Source organism: Rattus norvegicus, chromosome 1 (genome assembly GCF_021556685.1).
Source record: "Rattus norvegicus strain SHRSP/BbbUtx chromosome 1, alternate assembly SHRSP_T2T, whole genome shotgun sequence".
Lineage (NCBI taxonomy): Eukaryota > Metazoa > Chordata > Mammalia > Rodentia > Muridae > Rattus > Rattus norvegicus.
In genome coordinates this window covers 208,275,237-208,285,295 of record NC_141534.1, presented here as the reverse complement: position 1 = coordinate 208,285,295, position 10,059 = coordinate 208,275,237, and positions in this window count along the sequence as shown.

The window sequence follows — 10,059 nt, the reverse complement described above, 5'->3', positions numbered from 1 at the left end:
TATTAGTTTGAGTGTATCTGGTTTGATGTGGAGGTCCTTGATCCACTTGGACTTAAGCTTTGTACAGGGTGATAAGCATGGATCGATCTGCATTCTTCTACATGTTGACCTCCAGTTGAACCAGCACCATTTGCTGAAAATGCTATGTTTTTTCCATTTGATGGTTTTGGCTCCTTTGTCAAAAATCAAATGCCCATAGGTGTGTGGGTTCATTTCTGGGTCTTCAATTCTGTTCCATTGATCTATCTGTCTGTCTCTGTACCAATACCATGCAGTTTTTATCACTATTGCTCTGTAATACTGCTTGAGTTCAGGAATAGTGATTCCCCCTGAAGTCCTTTTATTGTTGAGGATAGTTTTAGCTATCCTGGGTTTTTTGTTATTCCAGATGAATTTGCAAATTGTTCTGTCTAACTCTTTGAAGAATTGGATTGGTATTTTGATGGGGATTGATTGCATTGAATCTGTAGATCGCTTTTGGTAAAATGGCCATTTTTACTATATTAATCATGCCAATCCATGAGCATGGGGGATCTTTCCATCTTCTGAGGTCTTCTTCAATTTCTTTCTTCAGAGTCTTGAAGTTCTTATTGTACAGATCTTTTACTTGCTTGGTTAAAATCACACCGAAGTACTTTATATTATTGGGGACTAATATGAAGGGTGTCGTTTCCCTAATTTCTTTCTCGGCTTGTTTCTCTTTTGTGCAGAGGAAGGCTACTGATTTATTTGAGTTAATTTTATACCCAGCGTCTTTGCTGAAGTTGTTTATCAGCTTTAGTTGTTCTCTGGTGGAACGTTTGGGATCACTTAAATATACTATCATATCACCTGCAAATAGTGATATTTTGACTTCTTCGTTTCTGATCTGTATCCACTTGACCTCTTTTGTTTTCTGAATGCTCTGGCTAGAACTTCAAGAACTATATTGAATAAGTACGGAGAGAGTGGGCAGCCTTGTCTAGTCCCTGATTTTAGTGGGATTGCTTCAAGTTTCTCTTCATTTAGTTTTATATTGGCTACTGGTTTGCTGTATATGGCTTTTACTATGTTTAGGTATGGGTCTTGAATTCCTATTCTTTCCAGGACTTTTATCATGAAGGGGTGTTGAATTTTGTCAAATGCTTTCTCAGCATGTAATGAAATGATCATGTGGTTTTCATCTTTCAGTTTTTTTTATATAATGGATCACGTTGACAGTTTTCCATATATTAAACTATCACTGCATGCCTGCGATGAAGCCTACTTGATCATGGTGGATGATTGTTTTGATGTGCTCTTGGATTCGGTTTTCCAGAATTTTCTTGAGTATTTTTGCATCGATATTCATAAGGGAAATTGGTCTGAAGTTCTCTTTCTTTGTTGGGTCTTTGTGTGGTTTAGGTATAAGAGTAATTGTGGCTTCATAGAAGGAATTTGGTAGTGCTCCATCTGTTTCAATTTTGTGGAATAGTTTGGATAATATTGGTATGAGGTCTTCTATGAAGGTCTGATAGAATTTTGCACTAAACCCATCTGCATCTAGGCTCTATTGGTTGGGAGACCTTTAATGACTGCTTCTATTTCCTTAGGAGTTATGGGGTTGTTTAACTGGTTTATCTGTTCCTGATTTAACTTCGGTACCTGGTATCTGTCTAGGAAATTGTCCATTTCCTGCAGATTTTCAAGTTTTGTTGAATATAGGCTTTTTTAGTAAGATCTGATGATTTTTTGAATTTCCTCTGAATCTGTAGTTATGTCTCCCTTTTCATTTCTGATTTTGTTAATTTGGACACACTCTCTGTGTCCTTTAGTTAGTCTGGCTAAGGGTTTATCTATCTTGTTGATTTTCTCAAAGAACCAACTTTTGGTTCTGTTGATTCTTTGTACGGTCCTTTTCTTTTCTACTTGGTTGATTTCAGCTCTGAGTTAGATTATTTCCTGCCTTCTATTCCTCCTGGGTGTATTTGCTTCTTTTTGTTCTAGAGCTTTTAGGTGTGTTGTCAAGTTGTTGACATATGCTCTTTCCTGTTTCTTTCTGCAGGCACTCAGCACTATGAGTTTTCCTCTTAGCACAGCTTTCATTGTGTCCCATAAGTTTGGGTATGTTGTACCTTCATTTTCATTAAATTCTAAAAAGTCTTTAATTTCTTTCTTTATTTCTTCCTTGACCAGGTTATCATTGAGTAGAGCATTGTTCAATTTCCACGTATATGTGGGCATTCTTCCCTTATTGTTATTGAAGACCAGCTTTAGGCCATGGTGGTCTGATAGCACGCATGGGATTATTTCTATCTTTCTGTACCTGCTGAGGCCCGTTTTTTGACCCATTATATGGTCAATTTTGGAGAAATTACCAAGAGGAGCTGAGAAGAAGGTATATCCTTTTGCTTTACGATAGAATGTTCTATAAATATCTCTTAAGTCCATTTGGCTCATGACTTCTCTTAGTCTGTCTACGTCTCTGTTTAATTTCTGTTTCCATGATCTGTCCATTGATGAGAGTAGGGTGCTGAAATCTCCTACTATTATTGTGTCAGGTGCAATGTGTGTTTTGAGCTTTAGTAAGGTTTCTTTTACGTATGTAGGTGCCCTTGTATTTGGGGCATAGATATTTAGGATTGAGAGTTCATCTTGGTGGATTTTTTCCTTTGATGAATATGAAGTGTCCTTCCTTATCTTTTTTGATGAATTTTAGTTGAAAATTGATTTTATTTGATATTAGAATGGCTACTCCAGCTTGCTTCTTCCAACCATTTGCTTGGAAAGTTGTTTTCCAGCCTTTCACTCTGAGGTAGTATCTGTCTTTGTCTCTGAGATGTGTTTCCTGTAGGCAGCAGAATGCAGAGTCCTCGTTGCGTATCCAGTTTGTTAATCTATGTCTTTTTATTGGGGAGTTGAGGCCATTGATGTTGAGAGATATTAAACAATAGTGATTATTGCTTCCTGTTATATTCGTATTTGGATGTAAGTGTATGTTTATGTGCTTTTCTTCTCTTTGTTTTGTTGCCAAGACAATTCATTTCTTGCTTTTTCTAGGGTATAGCTTGCCTCCTTATGTTGGGCTTTACCATTTATTATCCTTTGTAGTGCTGGATTTGTAGAAAGATATTGTGTAAATTTGGTTATGTCATGGAATATCTTGGTTTCTCCATCTATGTTAATTGAGAGCTTTGCAGGATACAGTAACCTGAGCTGGCATTTGTGTTCTCTTAGGGTCTGTATGACATCTGTCCAGGATCTTCTGGCTTTCATAGTGTCTGGTGAGAAGTCTGGTGTGATTCTGATAGGTCTGCCTTTATATGTTACTTGACCTTTTTCCCTTACTGCTTTTAATATTTTGTGCGTTTGGTGTTTTGACTATTATGTGACGGGAGGAGTTTCTTTTCTGGTCCAATCTATTTGGAGTTCTGTAGGCTTCTTGTATTCTTATGGGTATCTCTTTCTTTAGGTTAGGGAAGTTTTCTTCTATGATTTTGTTGAAGATATTTACTGGTCCTTTGAGCTGGGAGTCTTCACTCTCTTCTATACCTATTATCCTTAGGTTTGATCTTCTCATTGTGTCTTGGATTTCCTGTATGTTTTGGACCAGTAGCTTTTTCCGCTTTACATTATCTTTTCCTGGAATTCTTTCAGGGATTTTTGTGATTCCTCTTTTGTAGGCTTCTACTTGTTTATTAATCTTTTCCTGTGTTTCTCTAAGGGAGTTCTTCACGTCTTTCTTGACGTCCTCCAGCATCATGATCTAATATGATTTTGAAACTAGATCTTGCTTTTCTGGTGTGTTTGGATATTCCATGTTTGTTTTGGTGGGAGAATTGGGCTCCGATGATGGCATGTAGTCTTGGTTTCTGTTGCTTGGGTTCCTGCGCTTGCCTCTCGCCATCAGATTATCTCTAGTGTTACTTTGTTCTGCTATTTCTGACAGTGGCTAGACTGTCCTATAAGCCTGTGTGTCAGGAGTGCTGTAGACCTCTTTTCCTGTTTTCTTTCAGCCAGCTATGGGGACAGAGTGTTCTGCTTTCGGGCATGTAGTTTTTCCTATCTACAGGTCTTCAGCTGTTCCTGTGTTCCTGTGTCTTGAGTTCACCAGGCAGGTCGCTTGCAGCAGAAAAGTTGGTCTTACCGGTGGTCCTGAGGCTCAAGTTTGCTTGTTGGGTGCTGCCTACGAGCTCTCTGCAGTGGCCGCATCCAGGAATATCTGCCCCGCCCTTTCCTAGAGCTTCTGTCCACCAGGGTTCCAGATGGCGTTTGGTGTTTTCCTCTGGAATCAGTAATGTGTGCAGAGTGCATTCTCTTCTGGTTTCCCAGGCGTGTCTGCCTCTCTGAAGGTTTAGCTCTCTCTCCCACGGAATTTGGGTGCAGAGAACTGTTTATCCGGTCCGTCCCTTCAGGTTCCGGTGGTGTCTCAAACGCAGGGAACCCGCTGCTCCTGTGCCCTTATCCAAGGGAACCCAGAGGCAGTATACAGTTTCCTCTTGGGCCAGGGATGTGAGCATGGGTGGGCAATGTTGGTGGTCTCTTCCGCTCTGCAGTCTCAGGAGTGCCCACCTGACCAGGTGGTGAGGGCTCTCTCCCTCGGTGTTTGGGAGCAGAGAGCTGCTGTGGGCAGGGATCCGCAGGTTTGGGACTCCCGCTAAATACCCAGTTGAGAATTTTTTATTGAGCTCTGTATCCTTTTAACAGAGTTATTTCATTATCTGGAGTCTAACTTCTTGAGTTCTTAAATATATATTGGATGTTAGGCCTCTCTTGTATATAGGGTTGGTAAACATTTCTGGGTCTTTTGTTCTAGTCCATTGATCTGCCTGTCTCTGTAATGATACCATGCATTTTTTATGACTATTGCTGTGTAGTAGAGCTTGAAGTCAGGGATGGGGTTCTTCCAGAAGTTCTCTTACTGTTAAGAATAGTTTTTGCTATCCTGCTTTTTTGTTTGTTTGTTTTGTTTTTTGTCTTTTGTTGTTTATTTTTGTAATTCCAAATGAATTTGAGAATTGCTCTTTCTATATGAAGAATTTAGTTGTAATTTTGATGGGAATTGCATTGAATCTGTATATTGCTTTTGGTAAGATGGCCATTTTTACTGTTTGTCTAGCTGATCCATGGGCATGGGAGATCTTTCCATCTACTGAAGTCTTCTTGAATTTCTTCAGAGACTTGAAGTTCTTGTCATAAGATCTTTCACTTGCTTCATTAGAGTCACACCAAGATATTTTATGTTATCTGTGACTATTGTGAAGGGTGTGGTTTCCCTAATTTCATTCTCAACCTGTTTATCCTTTGAGTAGAGGAAGGCTACTGATTTGTTAAATTTTATATCCAGCCAATTTGCTGAAGTTATCAGGTTTAGGAGTTTTCTAGTGTCATTTTTGGGGTCACTTAAATATACTATCATATCATCTGCAAATAATGATATTTTGATTTCTGCCTTTCCAATTTGGATTCCTTAGACCTCCTTTTTACTGTCTAATCACTCTGGCTTGAACTTTGAGTACTATATTTCATAGATAGGAAGAGAGTGTGCAGCTTTGTATTTTCCCTGATTTTTGTGGGATTGCTTCAAATTTCTCTCTATTTAGTTTGATGTTGACTACTGGTTTGCTGTATATTACTTTTACTATGTTTATGTATGGGCTTTGAATTCCTGGTCTTTCCAAGACTTTTAACATGAAGGAGTGCTATATTTTGTTAAATGATTTTTCTGCATCTAATGAGGTGATTGTGTGGGTTTTTTCTTTGTGTTTGCTTTTATAGTGGATTATGTTGATGGATTTTTGTATATTGAACCATTTCAGCATCCCTGGGATGAAGCCGACTTGATCATGGTGAATGATCGTTTTGATGTGTTCTTGGATTTTGTTTGTGAGGATCTTATTGATCGATATTCATAAGCAAAACTGGTCTAAAGTTCTCTTGTTTTGTTGGTTCTTTATGTGGTTTAGGTATCAGCATAACTGTGGCTTTATAGAACGATCCTCATCTGATCTTGCTTTAGCTTTGGTAGATGACATATATCAAGAAAATAATTATTTTTTTATATTTTCCAGGTTTTGTGGGTACACATTTTTAAAAGTATGTTGTTATGATTATCTGGATTTTGTTGTTTGTCCTTTTCTAGTCTCTAAGTTTACTAAGTTTGATCTTCTACCTCCACCTTTTAGTCATATTTGTGAAGGGTTTATTAATAGTTGATTTTCCTTTAAGATTCAAGTCTTTGTTTCATTGATTCTTTGCAGTTTTTGTTTCATTTCATTGATTTCAGCCCTAAGTTTGATTTTGATTATTTATTGTCATGTACTCCCTTTGCGTGTTATTATTTTCTTTTAGCTATAGGGCTTTCACTCTCTGTTTGCCTTTAAGTTGGTAGTAGGAGATCTCTCCATTTTTTTGATGTAGGTGATTAGTGCTATACACTTACCTTTGATTCTTCCTTTATTGTGTCCCATAGGCTTGGTCAGGTTGAGTTCTCATTTTCATTCAATTCTTAACACTTTTAAATGTTCATCTTAATTTCTGTCTTGACCCAATTTTCATCAGTATTGAGTTATTCATTTTCCATGAGTTTGTTCCTTTATGTTGTTGCTGTTGCTGTTGACATTCAGCTTTAATCCACAGTGATCAGAAAGGATGCTGAGTATCTTTCAGTGTTCTTGTACCTGTTGAAATGTGCTTTATATCTGAATATGTGGCCAATTTTGGAGAAAGTTTCATGAGCTTCTGAGAAAAGGGTATTATTGATTCTTGTTTATGTGAAATGTTTTATAAATATCTGCTAGGTTGATGTGATTCATAATATCATTTAGCTCCAGCACTTCTGTTTAATTTTAGTATAAATGACCTGTCTATTAGAGAGTTGGATATTTAATTTAGTGGGTATTACTGTTCAAGAGTCAATGTGTGATTGTAGTTACAGTGCGGTTTCTTGTACTAACATGGGTGCCCTTGCCCTTGGTACACAAATGTTTAGAATTGCAATATCTTCTTGTTAGATTTTTTCTCTCAGTGGACACATATTGTCCTTCAACATGCCTTCTAATTAGTTTTGGTTTGAATCTATTTTGTCAGATATTAAAATGGCTAGCCCAGCTTGAGTCTTAGTTACATTTGATTGCAATAACTCTTGTTATCCTCTTAATGAGAAGTGGTATCTATTTTTGATATTAAAATGTGTTTCTTTATGGAGAAAAAGGATGGATTCTGTTTTCAAATATGATCAATTAGCCTGTGTCTCTTTGGGGGGGATCATTGAGACTATTGATTGATGGTGAGAGTTATTAATGAACAGAGGTTTCAATCCTGCTTATCTTTCTTGCATGAGTTTCCCCACCTGTTTTGATTTGTACTGTGAGATCATTTATCCCTTGTATGTTCTCAAGTGTGTTCAATCTCTTCATGCTGAAGTTTTCATTCTAATGCCCATTCTCAAAGTGGATTTGTAGATAGATACTACTTAACTTTAGGGTCATTGCTATACCATATTGGATGTTGTAGATAATATTAACATGCCATAAAGGCATATCCCACTATTATGGAATCTAATACTGCAGGAAAAAGGGCTACCCACTCAATTCAGATTATAAATTAGCCAAATTTATTAAAACTGCTATCAGGGTCTCAGTCTCTAACCCAAACCAGAGACACACAGCCTAGAGGCAGGTGAATGAAAGGCTTTTAAAGCTAAAAACCACAAGAAGTCATTGAATATCTGTACAGGCAAGTGACAGAAGCAAAAGAGCTGCTCAGTTCTACAAAGATTAAGCGATCACAGAGACCTTAAAATAGTCCTTGGACATCTGCATAAGCAGTTACAGAAGCCAAAATTTATCAGTAAACCATGATAACAAACAGATGATTACAATTGTAGATTTCTGAGTAGGGATCGAGGAGTCAGAGATATTGAAACTTATCTTCTAGGAACCTGAGTCAGAGACAAATGGCTATTAGGTGCCAGGATGGATGCCTAGCACAAAATGGAGGTTTTTTTTAGCCATTTTACCACCATGATGAGAATTTCCAAATGATGTATTTATGAGATATGCACATGTATATGTATTTAGAACTATTTGTATACTTAGTGTTTGGATAGTTATCAGTTGTTCTATAGGTTATAGTCATGAGATGAATAAAAGAAGAAATGGTACAAAACATGACTTAACAACGAAGCAAATAGTGTCAAAGAAACCAACAGATGAAAAGACCCAGGTAAAAGATTCACAGATGTTACTCTTTATTGTCACCACAACTAAATTAAAAATTACCTAGGAGATCAGAGAGACACCTCTTCCCATGCACATCAGAGTGTTTTTAGAAAGGATTCACTGCAATAGGTGATCCATTCTATGAAGGCAGCACCACCTCAAGGATTGGGGACTAGAAAGCAGCTAGTCAAGGACTGGCTAAAGGTAAAAGGAGAAAGTCAATTGAGCACAGATGTCTTCTTTTTTATGTGTTCTGGGCTGCTATAGTAAGAGGAATCTTTTCTGCCATATACTTCTACTGTCATGAGGCCTTGCCTCATTATAGGCCAAAACAAATAGTCCAAGTGGCTATGAACTGAAGTTTCCAAAACCAAGAGAAAGAAAAAAGTGTTTTGAAAAGATATTTTGGTCCTAAGGACAAAAAAACTAATTAATACAACATACCTGATTTGATTTGATTAACAAGTCCTGGTGTGGTACACCATTTAAGATGAATAAGGAAGTAAGTTGATGAAGAATGGATTTAGTCTGAAAAAGGTACAGAATTCTTTTGGCAACACTTGCTAGATATTCTGACTTTTTTCCATGTAGTTCTCTTTCTATGAATATGTTAGCAGAGGTTGCCAATACACTTCCCATTCCTCTTTACGCCCTTCCTACTTTATTTCTGTTCTCAGAGACTTTTATGAGTCTACCCAGAAGTAATTGGTCAATGCAAAATGGACTTCATTGTGTGTGTATGTGTGATATTTTATTTGTTTTGGTACATCTTTTTGGTCTTTATCTGTTTGAATTCCTTGTAGTTTTGTACTTTGAGAGAGAGAGAAATGGAAAGAGAGAGACAGAAGCACAGAGAGACAGAGACCTGATCGGGTGGGTAGGTAAGTAGGTAGGTGGGCTCTGGAAGGAATTGTGAGGAAGGAGAAAGAATATGATGTATGAATATAATGTATCCTAGCATTTTTGTCTATTTTCTCTTTTTTGATGATTTTTATTTATAATGTGATGTAAGACTTCTACTTTGCTCTTGACAAGTAGACATTTGCCAGGGGCCATCTAGAAGAGTGATTCTGTGTTTCTGCCCCACAACTAGAGTGTCAGGATGCTGCTTGGGAGGTAAAACCCATCCTAAGATAGGGGCCAAATCCCATGTTTCTCTGGGTGAGAAATGTCAAGGGCAAAGGCAGATGCAGAGGCTGTGGTTCTCAAATTCCTGGGTATGCAAAAACCACTGGGAACCTCACAGAGTTGAGAAGAGGGGCAGGCTTGAGATGAGCCCAAGCAGTGGGGGGTGCAGAATCCAGCTTAGCTCAGGGTGATTGCCAGGGATGCAGAGGAACCTTCTGTGGGACACTTAGGTGTGGCTATATATGATGAAGGCTCTCCCTCCTACCACCCGGTGCTCTTTAATGAAGGAGACAGTGCTTGCTTGTCCAAATGGTTTATTTGTGGCAGGAAGGATGTCTGAGAAGGGAACCTTATTGGCTAAACTCTCAAGGTGCATCTAGAAACCTTATTAACATGAGAACTCTGGGTTTCTATGCTACGTGACCAGTTATCATGGTCTTCTTAGTGGTATGTTGTGGTCACATGCTCCAGGATAGGAAACTGGTTGAGAGTGGATTCAAATGTCTACTGTTTTGAATTATGAGGATTGCTGAATTTCCTTAATCTGCTTGACCTTACCAGGTTTTCTGTCTGGTGAGTGTTCCATTTGCTTCACATAGGAGAAGCGATAAACTAGCAGGTCATCTTCCTGAAATGGTTCAACTATGGACTCTAAAGTTATGACAGAATCACTTCTTTAAGCAAGGCTGAGGAGCTTACATGAGAGGAAAGATTCGTGCTATTAATAAGACTTTCATGTTATAATTAAATT